Below are 23296 nucleotides of genomic sequence, written 5' to 3'. Positions count from 1 at the left end.
CATGAATCCCAGTTAGTCCCCTCTCATGGAGGAAACTAATCCGACTGAAGTGAACTCGAAATCTGGTTTTACTCAGCTGTAGCAGAATAGACCCTCCAAACATGAAATAGGAATTTAAGCAAATATCCCTTATCAACTCTGACATTTTCAAATCTGACATGGGCTCTGGGTGCCTTACAGCTAGTTAATGATAATGGGAAGGGGTCATCTGTGGTCCTTATGAGGCTTTGACACTGTCTGCCGCAGCGTTTAACTTGCCAGAAATCTCTTGCATTTGATGCAACTCTTCAGCATGGTGCAGTACTTTATTTTGCAGGCAAAGTAGTTATCTTTTTTCCTATAGGTGAATATAACAGGCATTATTTAACTCAGAGATTCCCATATTGTGTTGAGATGAGTGCTTGCTAGGGACTTAGCCAGTTAACCTATGAACAAATTGGCCAGAGTAGCAGAATACAAAGGGGCAGTATTTCTAGGTTTAAGAAGTGATTATGTCTTCAGGCTTCCAAATGTAGCTCCCTCTGCAAAGCATTTGTGGTATGTCTGCTCACAGTTAACATATATTTTCAAGCCAAGCTTCCTAGGGCTTCTAATTGGTGCTAGTGTGCTGCTGGGTGAAGCACCAAATTACTGTGGTCATCCTTGCTGATAGTCTGTTAGTGATTCCTGGGAAGCAAGCTTGTTGTCTGTGATACTATTTTTCCATCTTATTGCCAGTTGCAAAGTCATATGAAGGGCATTTTAAAGGAATAACATTAAATAATACTTAATGCTAAATTCTCAAGCAAGGTGATTACTGAAGTTTGCCGCAGAAATGCCAGTCAAAGGCAAATATGAGGGGGAGATGTCAGCTGTAGTAGCTGATAAAGTAGAGTCACTTCAACAGTCTGCATCATTGCAAGAAAGAGGGATTGTTAGGATTTTTTTTTCCAATGAAATGTAGTTTTGCCTATGAAAGTATGAGGCCTCCTTAGCTTTTATTTAATAAGGAAATCAATGGATAAATCAGAAAAAGTACAAAGTCCTTCAAACTGACCTCCATTTTGTAGGCTCAAAACCATGCACATGATATAATATTATTTGATCTGTAATAGTATTTCTAGCTTTAATCAGAGCTATAAGGAGACATGCAGAACAAAAAGGAATGCTCTCTAAGTTTTCCTATATCACCAAATGCAGATGTATATGCTTAATGTTCCTGTGATTAGGTTAGGAAACAAACTTCTTTGTGTCTGGACTTTTTGGTTTTGGTTGCTTCCCCCTCCTTCAATTTAAGAAGACTTCTGTATTCAGAGTATACACAAAGTACTATGGCAGGGAAAATATTTTTATTGAAATAAGAAAATCACACAAATTCATTGTTATCTGTGTCTTGCTTTTGATCTTCAAACTTGCTCCAAATTCTGTGAAGCGCTCAAGCTTCAAACAGGACATTTTTCCCAATGAACTGAATTTCACAGAAAATGCCAACTGATAAGATGCCTAACATATTCCTGTCTACCTGCTTGCTTACTGAAATAAATGGTTTTAAATTGCTAAAGAAGTGATCCCAAGAATTACTTCGGCTAGCTAGAGAAGAATTATTATCTTCTAAATTAGGGATGAAGAAACGAGAAAGAGATTGAATTTTAATATTAAGCAACTTTTGAAATAAATGCGAGACTTCTTCTGAAGTCCAGTCCAAAGTTTGCCTTCTGGCCTGTTTCATTCCACCTGATTTTAGCCAGAGGCTTCACCTGGAATGTAACAGCTGGAGTCTCTAAAAGGCCTTGAAATAGAAGTTGCCTGAATCACCATAAGAAGGTGCTTGGAGTGACCTGTATTCCAGTGTAGGTGCCTGAACTGAGGTGGGAGGAATGAGGGATAAAGTCTGCGCAGGCCTTGCCTTATATTATGCAGACATGCAGCCACAAGTCCTCAAATGATTTCTTGTCATGGGATTATCAAAGTATGATATCCTGGAGATGCAAACGAGTTGAAACAATCACTGAAAAATATATGACAAAATAACAGCTCCTTACAACAACTCCTATTCAAGCTTATCTTCAGTTTCTTCATTCAGCAATTATGGATGATCCTGAGAATCTGACTGAGTTTGAATTTAAAGTAATATTGATCTTCAAAACCACAATGAACTCTGCCTATAACCAAATAATCAGAAGATTAAGCTGAGAACCTCAGCAGCATTTCATTAAGAAAGGGCTAATGCCAGAATAGTTCTTTAGAATGGCTATGGTAAAACCATATTATATACATAAATATTTCACAATTTCAAGTGGAAAGAACACAGTGAAGTGTTCGAAAAATAATAGCATTTATTTAAGATGTGACTTTTTAGGAAAATAATTAAAAAAAAAAAACTTAGTTGCAAATATTATCCTTTATTCTGGAAAGGACAAGCTAGAAGCTGTTGCTGTTTTACTTTGACCTTTAGAGGATACCTTAATTGTCATCATTTCATAAGTTATTCAAAAAGAAGAGTAATTTATAATGTTAAAGAAGTAGGATTTATTTTGTATCTCTTTTGAAAGGAAACATACAACTTGAATTGTGTACCTCAGGCTTTTTTTTTTTCTTTTTTTCTTATTTTCTTCTCTGCCAATGTTCTTTTTGATTGCTTGGATGCCATATGGTATTATGGTCCTTTTATCTTTCATATGACTATCACCTGCAGGCAGTTGCATCTGAGCTCCTGATCCCTGACCACAGCTTCTTCTAAACCTCTGTGAAGCATCAAAAAGATTTAACAAAGGCCAAAGAAATGAATGATTTTTTTGTTGTTGTTAAAGGATCTTAGTTGACTGTCCAGGTTATCACTGCACTCATAAATGAAAAATGTATTTATTGAGTTTTGTCTAGTCTCTTGGGCTAGTGCTCCTTATACAGTAATAAATGTCCTCTGGATCAGACCACCGTGGTAGGCTTTCAATTGGAGATCATTGATTCCAGCAATTCTCTCAGGTTCAATAATCTCAGTTTAGCTGCAGTCATTTTCTGAATTTTGTTATATCCAGCAGCACATACTGTACTGTTGTGCTTTTCAAGTTGAACTCAACGTGAACTCAGGGGTGATATCCTGCTTCTTCAGGGTGGAATTCTATTTGAAATAGTGAAATTCTAGTAAATGTGAATTATTAACCATGGTGGGACTTTCAAAGTTGATGTTCAGTTTGTTAAATTTCCTGCATTCTTCAGTCATTAACAAAAGAGGACACACGTACTATCAATGTTACAATTTGTTATGACACTGTAACACTGAGCATTTTTGGTTGACCACCTGACAACTTTGTGCCACCGAGCGGGTTCAGGTTGAAGCAGTATCATAATAATGCTTGTTTTACTAAAAATATCTGAGCTCAGTGTAACCACAATAGTGTTTAATTATCTCATGCCAGGTGTACCCAGTTCTGAGCTCGGAATTCTTGCTCCATACCTCAGCTTCAGGCACGATGCAGCAATGGCTCGCTGCGGTCAGAGATATCTCTCATCTCCCTGGGGCTGTTCTCCGACATCCCTGCCCTGCTGTCCTAGTGGCCAAAGGATCAAAGCCCATACAGCTGCAGGTCTTTGTGACTCCTGGACTTGGAAAGATGCACAGGCCCATCTTTTACCCAAAAGACCACCATGAGACATGTTTTGAAACGTAATGACTAACAGGCACAGGGAATTTGGGATGACTGTTGAAAGTATGAGCAGGACTTGCCTGTCCTGCTCGTGAGTTATACCTGCTTGAACTACTTGTCTATTTCTTCTGTAAGGTACGGCATGCTCTTTGAAGGTGCAGCATGATCCAGTTTGCTTTGCATCAAAATATAGATCTTAAAACACACTACGAACTGCAGCAGTTCACAACAGGTATGTCTGGTGGCTCGGGCACCTGTGTGGTGGGTCAGGTTGGAGGTGGTGTTTGCTGGGTCCCCACCTGAGTTCTTGGTCCCACCGCTGCTGGCTTGCCTCCTCGCCACCCAAAGCTACTTTGAGAATCATCGTTTTTAGAAGTCTGGATGTCCCAGAGGTGGTTGCACTGAAGGCAAAATTTGATGTTAATGAAAAATATGCTTTTCAAAAACTTATCTGTTGTATTTAATGTTGGAACATTCAGTGCTGGAGTAAAAATGAATATATATATATATATATATATTACTCTTACCCTAATGCTTCCATATATTGCAAGGATTCTGTTGCTTTTTCCACTTGTTCTTGAATTGTATTTATAAAACTATCCTAGCAAGGTACCACAATAAAACACTGTCCAGCTGACAATAACCCCTTTCTCAGTATTGAGATTTTTCTCTGATATGCTGAACTTCAATAAGAATATAATTAGACAATATCGGTGACATTTCATTCTTCATTTACTAAAAGAGATAGAAGAGAAAGGAGGGCAAAAAGTTATTTTATCTTTTGTGTTGAAAAAATATTTATTTTTAAATGAGAGGCTCTCCAGTGTGACTTTCTGCTCTGTATTATCAGAAGCATTGAAGCAAGTCCATGTCCTTTCCTCTACAAAGCATTTTTATTTTCTTGTTTAGAAAAAAATTATTTTCTTGTTTAGCTATTCTCAGAATAGCTGATCTGAGATTTATCTTGGCTAGTATTATTCCAGTTTCAATGCTATGTGTCAAAACAAGTGTCTCAGCTTGCCCATTATAAACCCTTGAGCAAGCCTCTGGTAAACCAGGTATTTCAAGAAACCAAAACACTTTCACACTGAGCAGTTTTGTTTAGTTAGTGACAATTCTTTCTTCGCTTCCTCTTCTGAACCTTCCCCAGACCCCAAATATAAATAAGGCTCTTAACTGGAGTTTATACTTTGGTGGTGAGAGAAGATAAGAGAGGCAGCATTCTGAGTCCATCCTATGCATGCCCGGTGATCTGAATGTGATGTGGAGTGCATGCTTAAATGGAAGAGGCTTCACAAAACTTCTGTTACTTATTCCATAAGATGATTGAAAAAGACCCCTGAGTTTTTTCTGTGTCTGATTTAATAGGATAGTATCATGATAATTTCTTTGGTATTCCTAATATTGTGTTGTTGTTTTTTTTTTTCCTCTGGAGAAACACAAAACCAGTCATTTCCACTGGTGTTTTCTTTTTCAAAGCACGCTTACTACAATGGATGAAAACCTGGTCCCTGTTGCAATTACTATCGCAACTTTAAGTAGTTTGATTCCAAATCGTGTGGGGGAAAAAACCATCTTTTCCAACCTAAATTTTCTAAAATTTGATTTTAAAGAATGGCTGAAGTCTTTAATGCCAGCAATGAACAGTCTTCACGTACTTCAGCCCACAGTAATTCTTCCAAAAAACAAAAGTGACTGTACAACAAAACATACTATATTGTAATTGTCCATAGTTATTAGAGGAAATAAAATTTAACTACACCTTTTGTAACAGCCTTGCTGATTTAAAACTAATGGTTGTGAGTACTCATGGCACATAGACAGGACAGTGTTAATGTGTCTGTGTAAGAAATACTGTACATCTATCTGTCTGGATATATGATCATGAGCTGAAGATTGTTTATTGTCAAAGGCTGAGTGGCTAATAAATGCTGGCAATGGCTTGGATTCACTGGAATGCTGCACAGCTGCAGCATTAGTCAGACTTTCCCTTTTCTGAATTCTGTAATCCCTTCAATATTGCATTAAATATGTTTTCAATATTTATCTGGATAAAAATGTGCTGAATATTGCAACTGTTTTATTCTGATGTTTGTCACGTAGAAAATCTGTCTAAGGCAGAAGGTAACAACGTTTTTATTGCTAAAACTTAATGCAGCTGCTTCTTGCATCATTTGCTCATTCAGAGGCTTGTGCTTGTTCTATTTAGAGCACTTGGTAAGCCTCTGCGATCGCTCGGAGGTGGAGTCGTGTCAGAATTTCTGAAGCCAAATTTCAGGCCTTAGTGCTTGGCTGAACTCTCTGAACTGACCCGTTGCCTTACACGGGAATCAGAGGTCCTATAGATTTCGGTGTCAGTAGAATTTAGAGGATGGATTTTGGATTTGTTATGCTTCATAGTCCAAATACTTGACAAGCCAGAAGTCAGAATGGTTTATTAATATGTCACTATTTTTTTATTAGTTTTCCTAAATTATTAGACCGTCTATTGTTAGCCGATCTATTGTCTCTCTCCCAACTTGTTTTAAAAACAGTTTTTATCTATGAAGCAGATTATTTGGATAACAGTGATTGCAATTAATGATGTGGGAGCAGGGAAATATGCTCCCCTTATGTTGTGGGTTCAGAATTAAGACAGGGAATCCAAACACATGCAGTTCAAGTTAACCACATGGTCTAATGCAGTCCTGGCGATGCTAAAGCTCACTGTGTCCATGTGTTTCCACCAGCGATTACTTTCCCAGCTGCTGGTGAAAAAAACAAAAAACAAAAAGAAAAAAAACCAAAACAAAAAAGAGAGAACACGATATGGAATGGTTTGTAGGCACCAAAGATAACCCATTGCTGCTTGGGATGATTGCTTTAGACATTAGCCTGACCTGGAAACAAGTGGGCTGTAGGCATTAGGAATAGAGAAGGTAATTAAAAAATCATATTCAAATTCAAAGTATTTTTCATACTTTTTTTTCCCAGCTGTATTAGTAACGGCTTGATCAGACTTAAGCAAAAAGCCTAGTGAATCCATTAACTATAGGTCACTGATTCAAGCAGATTAACAGTAGCAGAAATATGCATTAAGTGAAGGATGAATTAATGTTGTCTGCCTAACTACTTTTAGTGTTCACCTTGCAGTTAAAGCTAATTTCAGTCACTTATTGGCGGTCACAGTGGCACCAACAAGTGAGTGGGTCATGGAGACTAAGCCATGCATTCGTCCTGAAGTGGTCCCTTAAGGAAAAGGTGGGAGAGTGTTGGGGAAGCTTGAATGAAAGTTGCTCCCGTTCTACGGGAATGTAAAAAGCTTTAGGAATCAGAACTGTTGACACCTTGTGAGGCGTAAAAATCCCACGTTTAACTGAAGTGTCACAAGTATACACTGAAAATGAGAAGCTTAACATTAAGTTGAAATTACTACGTAATAACCTGGAACATAAACTTGCATTGCTTTCTCACATTATCTCTTTATGATACAGTCTTTTCATCTAGTCTCTTGACAGTGACTCATTGGCAAAACATTTAGTCATTCAAATAAACAGAAAAACTGAATACTAGTTTCTTTGTTCAAGAGGAAACTCACCAAAAAAGATAAAAAATTAAAAAAAAAAAAAAAAGAGAAAGAAAAAGGACATAAACCTTGCTGTCCCTCTGTGTTTGGATTTCAGCTTTCCAGTATTTTCAAGTATGCAAAACAGTTTCTCATCCCATGCCACCTTATAAAACATTGATAGCCAGGGTATCTCACCCATGCAGCCTGTGAGGCAATGTGTCATATTTGGTCTTATAAAACCCAGAAAAATTATTTATCTTGTAGTAATAGCTCAAAAAGAAATGAACCCCATCCCATTAAAGAGACTGCATATTCTTTCAGAGGAGAAGAATGACAGGTATAGAAGGTCTTCTGCTCTTGACAGTAAAAATGTAGAGATATTTTTATATATTCTTATTGAGCTGAAAGTCACAACAACACAATCTAACACTTTTCTTGTCTGGCAGAACACATTGCATATCATTTTTTTGTTGTATGTTGTTGGTTTGTTTGTTTCAGGATCAGTGTCAAGAAATGCAAAGGGAAGACCAGGGAAAGGAGAACATTTGGTAGCTGCCAGGTGAATAAGGCTACTTGTGTTGGTAACTTATCTCCACCATAGCGTGGGATGTGTCTCATCCACTGGAAAGCTGAGAAGTGCATCATAATTATAGAGGTAAGATTTGTAAAAACATTAAGTAATATGCAAATTCCACCCATCCTTGGCAGGTCACCGATGCTGTCGTCACAGTTACAGCTTAGTGAGCAACTTTTCCGTCACTGTCCTCTCTAGTAACGTCACAGACCCCAATCCACATGGACTATTTTGCTGCCATGTCACATTTGTTTAATTGGTTTTCCACTGTCACACCACAGCTGGTTTTGATATTGCCCAATCAACATTTTTCTCACTCAGCAAACATGTTTTGCATTATGTTTTCTCCAGATCAACAGGCACTCATTTTTCTATCAGATGAAATTTTCAGCCCTTAGTCCCAAGTGCTGTAGGCTCCCTTCTCTCAGTTCTTCTCGCTTTCTGGCCGCATAATATTTTTCCAATCAGATATTGCTTCCGGCCTTTATTCAGAAGCTACCGCTTGCAAATCACTGTGAGATATGTGAAATGAAGGTTTAGGTTAATAGTAGCTTTGCTTAAGGCATCTCTTCCCTTCCCCATACACAAATTTAGGTGTTAATATTAATCATGATCATTTGTTTGTGGTCAAGGAGACACTGACCTCCACTGGGATTTACAGTCCTTGTCTGAAACAGCTTGTTTTGTTTGGCACAGTTTGCTGGTTTTCTATCTGTGCCGCTATTGTATGGCTCTGTCAGCATGTACCAACTGCGTGTCAGCGTGGCAAGAAGCAAGGGGCAGGCAGGGGGCTCGAGTGCCCCCTCCCAGCCCTCAGCTCTCTAGCTGCCTATGGCGGCACTTACAGAAGCACAGCTCCTGGGACAGTTTATGGACCTGGGAAGGAGCAGGGCCACCACCCCAGCATGGCCATGCTGGCGTCCTCTGGACACGATCAAACATGTTTGGGCAGATGGTATCGCACGGCTTTGACTGTAGCTGAGGAGCCTGGCAATTATTTAGTTATGGAAAAATATTGTACAAGAGTAACACAGAGGAATTGTACGACACAGAAATGCTATTATTCAAAGATAGGCATCTGCAATTTTTTTGTTCAGTTTGAGGCCATTTTCACAGATAAACAAAGCAGCTGGTCTGCACCTGGTTTGTACCTAAAAAGACCTTTGCTTGTGAATAAGTACATGACTAAAAATAACATTGCGGGTCTAATCTATTTAGCCTCAACTTCACTATGGGTGCCCTGGAATCAAGGGATGAAGCAATTTTGTCAAGTTTTAATGCAGAATCATTTTATATTTACATTATTAAAAGCAGAGCTTAAGGCCAAGAATCTGTACAGCCAGACGTTGTTTGGAGGTTTGAAAACACAATTTCATGTTTATTTTTCTGTCTGGAAGGTGGTTGATAATCCTGACAATCACCACATAGTCTGGATGTTGGGTTTTTCACGGTAGCTGTTCTTATGGCCAATCTGGATCTTCAATAACTAGGTTCAAGTTACAATTAAGAAAAACCAGGAGACACCTAACAGCGAAAAGAAGGTTCCATGAAAATAAAACCATTAGGGTTAGATACTTCCTCCTAGATTTGTTTTTGTAGTGTCTGATTTTTGTGATTGGATGTCTTCTTTCTGAAAGACAGAAGCAACAAGTTTGCCTTTTACAGTCGTTAATCAGTAATATAGTCCTTCAAGTATTCTCTTTGCTGTGAGCATGGTCGGAAATGAAATGCCTTTCTATTTGCAGTCCACCTGCTTTATGTAAAACACAGATTGCAATTTTGCTCTTTTCCTTTGCCGCTGCTGCACAATCCTCTAAACCACCTACTCCATCCTGGGTATGAGAAGGAAATCATGGCTACTGGCCACTGGGCTTAAGCAGAGTTCTTTAATAGGAAAACTACATTTTACTTAGGAGAATAACATCATGTGGCAGGGCTATGGCAACAATAACACCTCTGCTGCCAGAAAACACTTACCCTGGGTGGCTCAGATGGCCCCAAATATTTAAGAGCATTTTTCTTATACTGTAAATTCCCTGTGGTGCATTATTTTCTACTGAGAGCTAATAACTACCCTGTCCGTAAAGCAACTGGTCTTAAGTTTATTAGCTTGCAAGACAGAAAAATAACAGACACATATCACTGACATTTAACAAAGATATCTTTCATGGGTTTCTGTATTTTTTCATATGCACCACACGTTTCTCTTTAGTTAGAAAAACACATTTTGAACCACATTCTGAGTAACTTCTTAGGAAGCAAAGCACATTTTCCAAAAGGTCCTTAATGCTTCACCAAATACTGAGTCCCTTTTCAGAAAGTTCTGAAGGTTTTTGCAAAAGAAATAACATGTCAGTTTCCCCAGTGAAAGCTGTTTCACCCTTGCCGCAGCAGCCATGCTATTTTCCTTGGCATCATGGGAGAACATCATCCTATTCCTGCACTGAAGTAGAAATGATCGCACAGATGATTTTCATGTGAAAGTGACCTCTTCTTCAGACAGTATAAATCCCCAGCCACACTTCTTTAGAAGTACAAAATTAGTCTATTCCTTTGGAGCGGAGGTGTGGGTCACAAGAAGGTGGTGCATGTGATCACTGTGGAGCAAAGGTGTAGTGATGGTACATCCTGGTGGTTAAATAGAAGAACTTTCCACTAGCTGGATATGTCTTGTGGGTAGGTGATGCACACAGGAAGCAGTCCAGTCAAACATGAATATTTCTGTTCTGGAAGGAGTCCCCTTTCAGGTATTATTTTTAGCCAGAGTATAGTGAGACTGTAAGGACATAAAAGCCACCCTCACTGCCTGTATTTTTGATAGGTAAATCTGTACAAATGAACTGGTGCCCAGTGACACAGAGCACATTATTGCTGGTTAGCTCTTACAGTGACCGCATCCTCTCGGAATAACAGCAAGTCACAGGTGAATTTGCCGAGGTCACGGTAAACAGCAAGGTACTATGGAAAAACAGAGAAGAAAGGATGGCATAGTTGGTGAAATTATTTCTATTTTAAACTGGCCTCTATAATTTTTGGAATGTGAATTTTGGTGTGCAAAAAAGAATTTGAAAAATTGCTCCTGCCAAGTGACTCAAGTTTTGAATTGAACCATGTGGAACTTCAAAAGCTGAAGCTGAATCTTGTGAAAGTCCTCCTTGAGGGCCCAGGACTCTACTTTTGTGGCAAAAGTTTTGTTAGCTTAAATGGGAACAGGAACAAGCCTGTGGTTATTAATTTTTAAAGTTCATGAAGTCCAAATACCAGTTGCCCTGACTAGTAATAAGAGAAATTCAAAGGAGAACAATAGTTGTGCGTCCTGGAATGTCAATATTAACGGCCTGCACTGCAGTCCCAAACTTTCAATAACATAAAAAGCAGAGGGACTAATTTTCTGTGACCTAAACACACACAAGGTCTATCCAAAAGCCTGCCTGGGTGGTATGTTAGAGAACAGGGAACAGGGTTTAAAAAAAAAATAATCAGAAATGATCCAAGCTTCATGCTAAAGAGAAGCTATTATGCTCGGGCTAAAGAGGGGGAACTCTGGTCTTTTATATTTGAACAGTTTCATATGACTTACAAGGAACGTGTACACATCTCTGTATTGGTGTACCTATTTAAAGGTGCACAAGGGTACAATGTTTTATTTTCACAGTGGATCTTCAGCTGACTAAATTGGTGTCTCTGCATGACCCGTAAGTAGAGTAGGCATTTGACAGCAGTCTCTCCCTCTTCCTCACCCTCCTCTCCAAAACTTTGACATGTCAAAATGTTAACTTTTTTTCTGGATGAGTGGCTGTTGCTAATTTGGACAAAAATTATTTGGCTACAGTACTTGTGGAAAAAAGCATAGAACATTGGGAAATGTTTGCAAAATGTGGATAGTACAACCCTGGGTTTTATTTGGACAGTTTCCCAGGCACTGCAGAAATGGAAGCATAATGCTTATACATTTTGAATTTGAAATAAAATGGCCTTTTAAGAAGTATTTCAAAGTACCGCATCTAGAATCTAGCATTCAGGGTGCTTAGAAAAATTTGCTTGTCCCTTTCAATCTGGCACTAGAAGCAAAGTTGGCAAACAGCAAAAAAGCTTCCTAAGATGTAGTGAATATTCATGTGAGATATGTAAACTAGGAGTTCCAGGCAGCCTTATAGGATATACATGCTGTTTACACATTCTTTAATTGCTGTCAGATAACATGGCAGACCCAGTGTCTCCCTTGTTTTGCATAATTTTATGACTACACAAAATTTAGATTTTAGAGTATCTTTGAATCACAGATTCTCTTAATCTGTTTTCTCTTAAAATGGGCAAGAACTGTGGTGTTGCAAACTGTTTTAATGAGTAAACACTGCTGCTATCTACAGTATTTTGTCTCTGAATATGACCCTTAGTTTTGTAGGGATTAGTGTCTTCTAGAACCCAGGGACTAACATTTATATAGTTACAAATGTTGTATAAGGTTGAGCACTGAAAGCCTTTAACATTCTTTTTCTGTGGACAACCATAACAGCGACAAAATGATGGTGCCTGCAAATCAGGGTGGAGATGTGTTCTCAGGTCCACGTGTGGCTTGTCCCCGTCCACTTTGCAGCGGTTATTTCAGTCACTGAAGGGTTTCTTTCTCTAGCTGTGTAGACCCAGTGTCTCCCTTGTTTTGCGTTATTTTATGACTACATCAAATTCAGATTTTAGAGTATCTTTGAATCACAGATTCTGTTTTCTCTTAAAATGGGCAAGCTCCTGAGACTACTACAGATGCTGACAGGAAGATAAAAAGGATATTTGGGTGTATTATGCTTCTGCCCACCTTTTTTTCCCAATTTCCTAAGTATTTCTCTTTTTGTGGTTTTTCATGCACTTTCAACAATAATGTTGACACTCTGTTGGTTTAGAATAGAATGTAACTGCTGCTATTTCCAGCCTACTTGAAAATTATGGTCCCAAGTTTCTTCTGCGCTATGTAGTCACTAAACGAACACAAAAAGGCTTGTGTTCTTTCACAAACCGGCCCTTTCAAGCAGCAGTGAAGCCATCAAACCTGTGACAGCCGGGAGGAGAAGGTAGTAAAAGTAGCTTTAAATTTGGGGATCTTCTTTTGAAAACTGGGTTGTTTAGTATTCAGAGTTGATCTCTCCTTCCATCTCCTTGTGCTCGGAGGAAACGTGGTTGACTGGAGACAATTTACGGATCACGGAGGTAAATCTGGGACTTGCAATCAGCCCCTTATCTGTCTACACATACTACTCATGTGTGATTAGCTTGTGCTATATTAATCATGGGTAAACAGTCCTGTATGTGTGGTTGACCAAATAGTTCTGCTTTGACTAGCACACATCCTAGGCCAATAAAATAATTTAATACTGCCACCAAATACAATGGTTTTTCGTAAAAGTTAGAGAATGCAGTTTGTAACTTGAAACTCTTGTAAAAATACAGAGACATGCATTTGTTCAAGGGTTTTCACATACCATCTGAAAGAGAAGGAAAAAACGTATTTTCTGATGTTTCCCTATTTGTTTTTTAAAACTGTAGTATAGTCTTAAAGCTCAGTTTTAAAACTCTGAACTTAAAAAAAAAAAAAAATCAGAGTCCTTTGCTGTTTTATTTCATTTGCTTCATTTATCCCTTTTGAAAATTAAATTGCTTTCTGATAAAATGCAACTAATGCTACATTAGTCTATAAACACAAGGATTATGGGCTTGAGTTTCAAAATTCTGGAGTTTAAACTATTTGCTCAGATGAGTCCCTTTAGCAGAATATATTTTTAATTCTTTTCTTTGGAACACTTACATACAACAAAATCTACCTCTTGAAGTTCAACAATCTACTTCTATTTCTTTTCCACAGTCTGAAAAACCTAAATGGAATTTAAGTGTCCGTAGTTGTTGCACGGTGGTGATGACTTACAGGTATTACTTGTTGCTACAATTAATGCAGGCGGTGCAAAAGACATTCAAAGGCGAATTGTTGCATGCATTTACCCTGCCCTCAGCCCCTGAAATGGGCCAAAATTCATGCAGTGCTGAGCAAACAACATGTGCCATGGAAAAGGGCTTTACATTTGGGAAAGGCAAAAAGAAGACCTAAAAATTTCACGGTTTTTGCCTTTCTTCTACTTGTTGTTATTGAGCAATAAGAATTTATACATAACACACACACACCCCCACACACCACACCCCCGCCTGCTTGCGAGGAATCTATTTTAAACTATTGGCAGGACAAGGAAAATGGTTTGTGCTACAGTAACATAACATTTACTTTACAGGGTCAGATAGCATGTTGTATTTTATGGCACTTAAAGGCACTTTAAGCATATATATTTATAGCCAACTGGTTATAAAGGTGCACTCTGGGTTCTCCCAATTTTATCATTACAGTAAAATAATTAATTTTCTTCTCTAGTACTGGAAAACTTCAATATTGAAAGACTCCTGCCTTAACTATTAAAGTGCAGAGGCTTATCAATATCTCAGCTGCAGTAGAATGGTTAATAAAAATATATAGCATAGTTATAACGAACTCATTTTTCCCCCACAGAACTGCACTATAAATGGCATTACCACTGTACCTGGAATTGCAATTTACACATTATATAGGCCTGAAACGATTTGGGACATTTATTTCCCCTCCCTATAGTAGTCTGTAAATGCAGTGACACCATTAATGGAAGAGTCTATAAATGAGTACTAATTATGTGACCAGACTGAGTCAAATGGGATGAGTTCTCATTTTACTTTGATAACTTCAGTTCTTACCTGACAGCACAAAATAATTAATAATGACAGCGACAATTAATAATTGGGAAATACGCATTGTCAGTGGTACTTATGGCATTTTATAATTGTGATAGGAATTTACGGCATGATTAACTAATTATCTAGGGGAAATTGTTTTTAAATTTTTGTTACATGTTTACTTCACAGATTTCAGGAACAGTAAAAATAAGTACGTTATAGGAAAAATGCTGCTGACAATAGGGTTAATAACTTATGAATAAAATCTTTGGCCTCAAGTTAAATTGGAGTAATTTTGAATTTAATTATACGGATACTGGAATATTAAAAATTGTTATTAAAATTGTATTTTTACAACTGAAAAATGGAATAAAGACTTTGTAACCTGTGCTTAAGCTGAAGAATCATCTATAAACATTGTTGAATACAGTTCAGTTTATTACTGATGTAAAAGCCAAGTTATTAATTTGAGAAAAAGGCAAAACGTTGCATATTTTTGGGTTTTATAGGCTTTTTAGGTTTTTTTATGTTTTGTATTTTGTCTGATGAAAAACTAAGTATGAAATATGATAAAACTTGTATTTTCCATACAATAACCTTTATTTAGAGGTCTTTCATAGGTTGTACCTAGATGAACTTATGGCTGAGCTTTTTACAAGTCAGTAAGACGCAATTTTTGAAAGGTTTAGTACAAAAGCAGACAAGAAGAGCAAACCAAACCTAGTAACCCCCTAGTAAACTCTTATGTTCCCTGTCTCCTGCTTCACCAGATCTGTCTGGTCTCATTTAGGTGGGCTTCATCCCAGGAAAACTGTCTGTCTCACCAGGGATTTTAAGACTAAGACTTTAATGAGTGCTAACATTCGAAGTGCATGCAGACCTCTCCAACACAAAATAACTGAGATAAGAGAAATAAATTTCAAAACCTGATAGTCATTTTTATGTCAGTAATAAAGTCGGTTATATTTAGGAACATTTTAATACAGATATTTACAGTGTAAAGCTATGATAAATTTTAATGAATTATTGGTAAAAACAGTTTATATCTTTTCTCATGGAAAGGGTTCTCACAGTAAATATATATAAATATGTATGCAAATACAGTTCAGAGGAATCATAAACTAGATAAAGTCTGTATTGAAAAAATTACTCTTCTTCCTGTATGATAGTAAAAGATCAAATCCCTTGGGACTTTGAACAAATTCATCTACCCTAACGACTTTGAGAGTGAAAGCTCTTGAAATAAGAGAACAACACTATAGACAACATTGAGCTCTTCAGTCCCTTTTCTGCTAGACCTTTCCTGATTTACTGTTGGCCTAAACTCATTAACTACTGGCTCTGTAATAGTCCCAGACCAAATTTTACAACTTCCATTTCAACTTCCGTCTTCAGCTCAGTCTTTGACCCGCTGTCCTTGTTAAATCCTTACATGAGAGCTAGCTTAATTTCAGGGGGGAATACAGGGGCTTTTGATCGGTAGGAGATGGTGTGAGTTTTGCATTTTTTAGGTTCCTTACATCATCCACAAGTTTTAACACAAAACCTTAGAAATAACAGATTCATGTGAAAATAACAGTAATACTCTTCTGTCAAGAATCTAATTCCTACCTACCATTTAAATAACCTAATTTCTGACAGAGGAGTCCTCATTTAAAACAGAGTAGCAACAGATTCCTTTGCAATCAGTCTTTCTTCCACAAACCAATTTTTTTCACTTTCCTCCACCTACACTGCCACATTAGTATAAACTGGTGGGATGATGTTCTGTAAATTATATCTCAGAATGACATTTGCACATAAGGAAATGGAAACCAAGTGGGAAAATGATTATGGCATATTTACATGAAAATGGTCTGTAAAAATAACTGCAAGCAAAATCTTTGAATGTGGGTGACAGTGATTTACAGCCTATTTAATATTTTTTTTTATTCTTTCTTTTTTGTGTGTGTTTGTGTGTAAAGGGATACATTGATGTTTCCACTTAACTCAAAATAGTTTATTTTTAAAGTTATGAGCAGGTTTGCCAAATAAGTCTAGCTTTAGGGCTAAAATGTACCAAGTGCTTTGTTATTTGTATTTAAAATTTCATCGATAGTGCTGAATACCACCACTTTGATAATGAGTTTGGCTTGTAGAGGAAGATTTTAACTTCTGCTACAAAAACCATGCAACAAGATTACTTTGACCGGAATCATCCCTACGCATTGTTAGAAAATTAATATGAACAATATTTTATCATTAAGTTGACCACATAATACAACTTCAAGGTAAAAACTTATGTCTCAAAAATAACCTGTCAGATTGTGACCTGAAGTTCTGCTTTACCTGTGAAAACACTGTACGGAGAGGACAGAAGGAAAGGGGTAAGTAAAACACTCTTTTGTGTTATATGTTAACATATTTCAGTATTAGCATCCAATAGATAGATCTGAGGAATATAACTGAAAATTGCCAGAGAGAAGGAAGCAAGAACCATTTTTGAAACCTGCATCTCTGTTGCATAAAGATAATTCAGGGTGGTTTAGAGGAAAAAACTTCATACTTCTATGCAGTAATGTTGCATGCTGAATCCCAGCCTCCTGCTGCATGTGTACTGGCCGGACAGCTACATGCATTAAAAAAGCCTTCCCTCCCCATGGGAACAGTGAAGGTCTAATCACATTTTCAGTACAAGATTGCAGGTTTTATGTCCTGTGAGTCCTAGTCCTAAGCATTTTGTGCAACTGGTACCGAGAGGACTATTTGACTAGGAGTTGTTATTGCTTTATGGATTTATTTTTTTTCCCCCAAAATTAAGAAAGCTAATTTGACATGCAAGTGTTTTAAATAAGATGGTAATTTGCAATGATAGTTATACAATACTGAATGATACCTAATTCTCTAATGTGGAAGATATAACAATCCCTGGGAAAAAGTGAGAACACAAATAAAAAAATGTTGTTATCAACCTCACCTCAGCTATTCAGAAAGAACTTTCAAGCAGAGGTCAATTTATTAACTTACTAATTTTAAGGAGCTCTGTCACAGGCTGGTCATAATAATCCTTAGCAATAAAAATTCTGGCTGTCAACAATCTCGTCCAAGGTAGTAAATATACATGGAGCCAGTTTTAGACGTACTTTTTGTTCCAGTTCTGTACAGTCCCTATACCTACCACATCTCTTCTACCTATCATACACTGGAATGCATTTACTTTGTGCCCTAGACTTGCGTGGTTGTTTTAAAAAATAGGGTGGTTCCCCAAGGAATTTACACTCCGAATGAAGCCACCATAGAACATGAAAATAACAAACAAATGGGAGGGTGGGAAATTAAGAACAGGAGGTAAAGTAAATAAAAATAAAGAGCCAGACCTCCAGCTGCTGGAAATTAATGTAGTTCTATTGAAGCATATGCAATTACACTAACCAAGCAATTCATTCATTATTTTTATTTATTTTACCCTTTGTTCCTTGCCTTCATTGAAGCTTTGAATTAACTGAGCTGAATTAACATCAGCTGAAGAGCAGTTCTGAAGTGCATCCTGTTCTGTAGCAAACTGATATTTGTAAGGAGAGGGAAGAGGCAGAGTGGGTAGCTTCTGAGAAGGACTTTGAGGCAAAATAGTCACTACCTAGACCATTGCTCTTGTGCTGGAGTGTATGTTCTCATTTTTGTTTTGGTTTCTTGTTTGTTTTTTCTCCTTTTTGCCTTTTTTTCTCCCTCAACAACAGCAGGTATGGTCATACCCACACCGCATAAAACCACAGAAACGGAGCATTCCTACCTTCCCTGTGTGTTTTCCAGCTTGGTCTCAACCCTGCCTGTGGTGAGCCCGAAAGCTTGAAAGCAGGAATCCACTGTGCACCACCGTGTTTGCAGGGTGGGTGATGAGTGGACTGTGTCTGAAATGTGCCATCAGATCACCAAGAGGGTAGGGCAGATGCACCCAAAGGGAATGCGTGCTGTGGGGTGGCAGCTGAGTAAATCATCATAACAGTGGGTAAATAACAATAGGAGTATGACCGCAAAGTTACAGTTTGTAATAAATGCAGTTTTTGACTGAGTTGGTTCAAATGGGTTTAAGATGATGGTGTGGGGTTTTTTTATAGTGCCTGTTTGAATTTTAACTTGGAAAGCAAAATCTATGCTTTTTGTTAGCACTTCATGAATAAATCGTTTTGAAATTAATTTTCAGTACAAAAGACATTTCTTATCCAGATTTTATTTCCTATAGTTGTTATACAATGAATCTTTCCTGAATCAAAGACTTGATCCATTGCTCATTCAGTGCTTAAAAGTGTGTGTATATATATATATATCTGTATAGGGTTGTACATCATTACTTGCAAATACATTAAAAGAACATTATTCTGTGAAATTCTCTGAAGCAAGGAGTGCTAACAGTAAGTGGATTTGCAGTCCTAATTCATCTGCCGTTTGCATTAAGGTATAGTCTTTAATTACATGTTCACACATACTCTAAGCAATGTCCTACTATTCTTTGTTTTCATTCACTGCAGAGCCCTTCCACATCCTTAAAGCTTGAATTAAATGTGGAATTATACATTTGTTTTTTGTCTCATTTAAGATATTTATCAATGTTCTAGCTAAGTACCTGGAGAATATTAAGGTGTTTATCTCCTTTTGACATACAGGGCTATGATTTCCATTTTACAGAGAGAGAACCTTAAGAGAGGGAGAGAGCTTTTAAAATTGTATCAGGGCACATTTAACCTAGTCAAAAAAGGAAACTTAGAGGGGCAGGGTATCCTAAATTCAGAACTGAGCTTCATTCCCGGGGTGCAACATCTTCTTTTTGGAGGTGCTTATTTTTTAACGGAGAAAAGTGTGAACAGAATGCCATTATGTACAAATATAACAATCTCACTATGCATTACTGTTAGAGATTTTAAGAGGTTTTACATAAATGTTAACCATCTGAGCTGAAAAGCTGCCCTTTCTAAAACTCAGTCTCAAGGGATGTGGCTGTTTCTGAGGTTGGTCGTGAGACAGAGGAGCTCGTTGCCCTCCTGCCACTGAACACTAGAAATTACGGGCTTCCTGACTGAGGTCACAGCCCCAGGAGCTCAGAGCTTCTTTCAAATCCAATTGAAATTTCACAGTACAAGGGAAAGTAACTTTTGTGACCTGTTGGCACTCTCCATGCTGAATATTAAAAGGATTAATGAGAACAATGGAGGTGTTGAACTTGAAACGATCTTATATGACATTAAGTACAAGGCAACTCAGATATAAAGGTGTATTTTGACTACTAAAATGTAAAACACCTTACCACCAAATATGTCTTCAGCTGTGTGTTGTAATAGCCTTTACTTGATATCAGATGCCCAATTCAAAATGCACTTCACTATCAGAAAAAAACCCAGCAAAATTAATTATAATGAAGAATTCTACAAAAGTAGAGCAAAACAATTTTCATCTCTAGTATAACTGCATGACCTAATGCTTCTTTTTGACTCTTCAGATATTTGATTAAGTATGTAACAAACAAGTATTTATGTTAAGCATCAAACTTATAAATGTGAAGAAGAAAACTGGATACCCTGCTATAGTAATGAATGGTATTTGATGAAATTTCTACTCATGTTGAAATAGAAGTTGTAAATATCCCCCTTTATTAATGCTGTCAAGATTTTCCATCCCTAATGGTCTTCTCATGTTACTTAACCTACCGTGATTCTGTGAAGAGATCAGTGTTGAAAATCATGTCACTGGTAGGGGATTCAGTTTTGTCATTATTCATTCTGAGTTCAGTAGTAATACAGGTAGAATTATAATCAGGTATTTTTATTTCCTCCATGAAAACGCAAAGATATTTTTAATACATGTTCTTTTCCTGTGATGTGAATCTTGCAGAGAAAACCTCCAACTTGATTACATATGTGATAATTTCATTTTACATAGCAACAAATAGTAGCTATCAAACAGGATGGCTATCAAGATAACCTACCACCAGCTAAGGAAAAAGAAAGAGTGCCTTAATTCATGAAATATGTAAACAAAACACTGAGCTTTATTTTGAACATATGGATCCCATTCACATTATTTTCCCACACTGTTGAAAACTGTAATTATATATGATATGTGCTAATGAGAAAGAAAGGCATACTCTAGCTGTAGAAGAAGGTGGAGCCATGGATGTTTTACACGTGCGGCATAGAATAGAGAGGTGAGGGGTGCAGTGCTCAAAATCGGAGGCTTTGGTGAGGAACAGTGAGAGACAGAGGAACAAGGTGAGGGAAAGGTCCCAGGAGAGAGCTCAGGAGAGGAAAGTGAAAGCTATTATCCGATGGTTATTGGTATATGTGTCCTTTCACTTCAAAGCCCTTTTTGAAGTTACCGGTGATTTTTCACGAAGGACTGGTGACCGCAATCAATGACAGTCTTGTGCTTCTGCGGAAGATTTTCTTTCTCAGCAATGCAGTATGACAAAATACCCAGTGGGAAAATGTTTCTGGAGAGCCAAGTGTCAGCTACAATAGCGATTCATTTTCATCCGGTATGAAGATCTGCAACTCTTATTTCTCGCAGCCAAGCCGTGGACTCCCCTAATTGCTAACATGCTTCGGTAGCCGTGCACGGCGTGCCAAGAACGAAACCGTACCTGCGAGCTGAAAGAGATAAAGTGTAAGTGAGCAAATATATGAAGTAAAACTTCAGGAATTCTAGTAAAACCAGGTGAAAACTAAGAAAAGATGAAATAAGAACTGATGTGAAATCATGCCTAAACCTCAAACAGCACCTGAAAATGTGTTTGTTCTCCCTCAAAAACAGAGGTATGCGGAAGGGACCTGCGTGGCTCCCCTCTCATTAGCTCTGTTATTTTCTAATCAAAAGTACAACTGGCAGCCTTCCTGACTCAACCTGGGAACTTGGAGAGTCAAACTTCAGTTCCTGCTGCAGTTATTTTAAAATCCCGGGAGGCTTTGGGTAAGGAATATGCAGCAAATCTGGTGAGCGGGATTTACCAGCAGCTGCAGAAAGCAGCGCCCTGCAGGCTCACTGAGCCCGACTGATCCAGCGCACACAAAATGCAGACCTCGTTTTATACTCGGATCAGCTGTGTGGTACCTGGAACGTCAATCTGGCTGGGATCAAATGCTGCCGATCACCTTGTGTCAGTGGGCAAAAAAAAATATTACTGTAAAATTCAATATTAAATCTCATGTGAGACTGAGTTTTTCCCAATTCCGTGACTTGGTACAGGTCAGATCGTATTCTGAGACTTACAGTTTTCTTTTATAGCTCTAGCAAAATATGTTTTTCCCATTCAATAAGATGATGATGACTCTTCTTGCTGTCTTGTAACTGTCCAGTCTTTTCTTGAATGCTAATAAATTCTTAGCTTTGATGCTATCTCGCTGCAAAGAAAGGCGAGTTGTGCACTACATTAAGAAGTGTTTACTTTTGTTTGTAATGCTACATAGTAAGGGCAGGCTAATAAACTTTTCTTTCCAAAAAGCTTGATTTATTTATTTTTTTTTTTTAGATTGTTGTTATTGAATTTTTGGTTGGTTTTTCTCTTTTACAACTTGTAGGAAATTAGCTGAGAAAAAAGTTATGGAAACACATAGGGGAATTGCTTAGGAAATTCTAAACTGCAAGCCATATTTTTAATGTATCAGTCTCAAAGCACAGGAAAAAAATATTGATTTATTGGTAAGGGTTGTTATTTGAATCTCTAATTCTAGTTTGTTGCTTTGCCTGTCTCCTCCTGAGGCTCGCGATGCCCCAGTAACTTGATTTGTGAACCATGTGATTTCCCTGGACAGGGATTAGAAAAGCAATGATATATTAGCTTTGATTACCTCCCTCCAGCTTATGTGGAACGATTTTGTTAAACTTTTTGCTATTTTGTCTTAGAGCACATCAGTATAGGAGAAAGATCCGATCTTGGCTCCTTCCTTACCTTTACCATCAACATAGTGAAATGTACCCACCTCTGCAATGAAACCCAGCAGGTACATGGGAAAGGGAGACATCGTTTATATGCAATATAAAGTTCAAATTATTGAAATCATGTTATCTTCTTTGACAAGGTGATGCATTATTGAATAGTTTTCCTGTATTTTTAAGAACTAACCCTCTCATAATTGTCCTGGTAATATTAAACTGGAACACTATTTTTATAATTAAGTGGCAAAACCCACTTTCATTATCATTTTTATTAACTGCTTTTTAAGACAGAGCTCTGATATACCTAAGGGTGCTCGCCTAGCTCACAGTTAGGTTAATGCAAATGAAAATGTATATTACTTTTAAACTGTAAAATTGAAATTGCTTTTCATTTAATAATAAAGAAGATTTATGTGGCTTTCTCCAGCTGACATAGTTACATAGATAAATTCTTGAGAATAAAAGAGATAAGAGCATACCTCCTAATGCCTACCTGTATTGTACTCTAAATTCCTTTAAATGTTTAAATATAGTTACCAAAGTGAACTTTCTAACACAGGCAGCTTTCATATAATGAAAATACATAATGGTAATACAGTTATCATCATCATCATCACATTAATGAGAAAACTGCAGAATGAGCTGAGTCCTGAGGGAAACTGTCTGCGTGACAAATATCATATTTGTTTCCATGGCGCAAAGATAGTTGTATATTAAAATATAGCACGTCTCCTGAGAAAGGCTGCTTCTACTGTAGCTGCTTACATGAAGCAACAGAAAGGTTGGATAATTCCAAAGTTGTATTTCTTTGTATTAATGACATTTGGCAACAATACATGCTCCAGAAAATTTTATACAAGGTAATGTTTGGCTGGTGAGCTCTGCCTTTCTGTCTGATGTAAACATATT

General features: G+C 37.5%; 1 long non-coding RNA gene across 1 annotated transcript; it reads left to right on the top strand.

Annotated features, from left to right (window-relative positions):
• The first annotated feature begins 7674 nt into the window (after positions 1-7674).
• On the top strand, positions 7675-18936 carry LOC121096635. Its single transcript, XR_005830630.1, has 3 exons — positions 7675-7825; positions 16789-16851; positions 18202-18936. It is a non-coding gene; the product is annotated as an uncharacterized LOC121096635 (long non-coding RNA).
• The last annotated feature ends 4360 nt before the right edge of the window (positions 18937-23296 follow it).

This window comes from Falco naumanni, chromosome 1 (genome assembly GCF_017639655.2).
Source record: "Falco naumanni isolate bFalNau1 chromosome 1, bFalNau1.pat, whole genome shotgun sequence".
In the NCBI taxonomy this organism is placed as follows: Eukaryota; Metazoa; Chordata; class Aves; order Falconiformes; family Falconidae; genus Falco; species Falco naumanni.
This window is presented reverse-complemented; position numbering and strand designations above follow the sequence as displayed.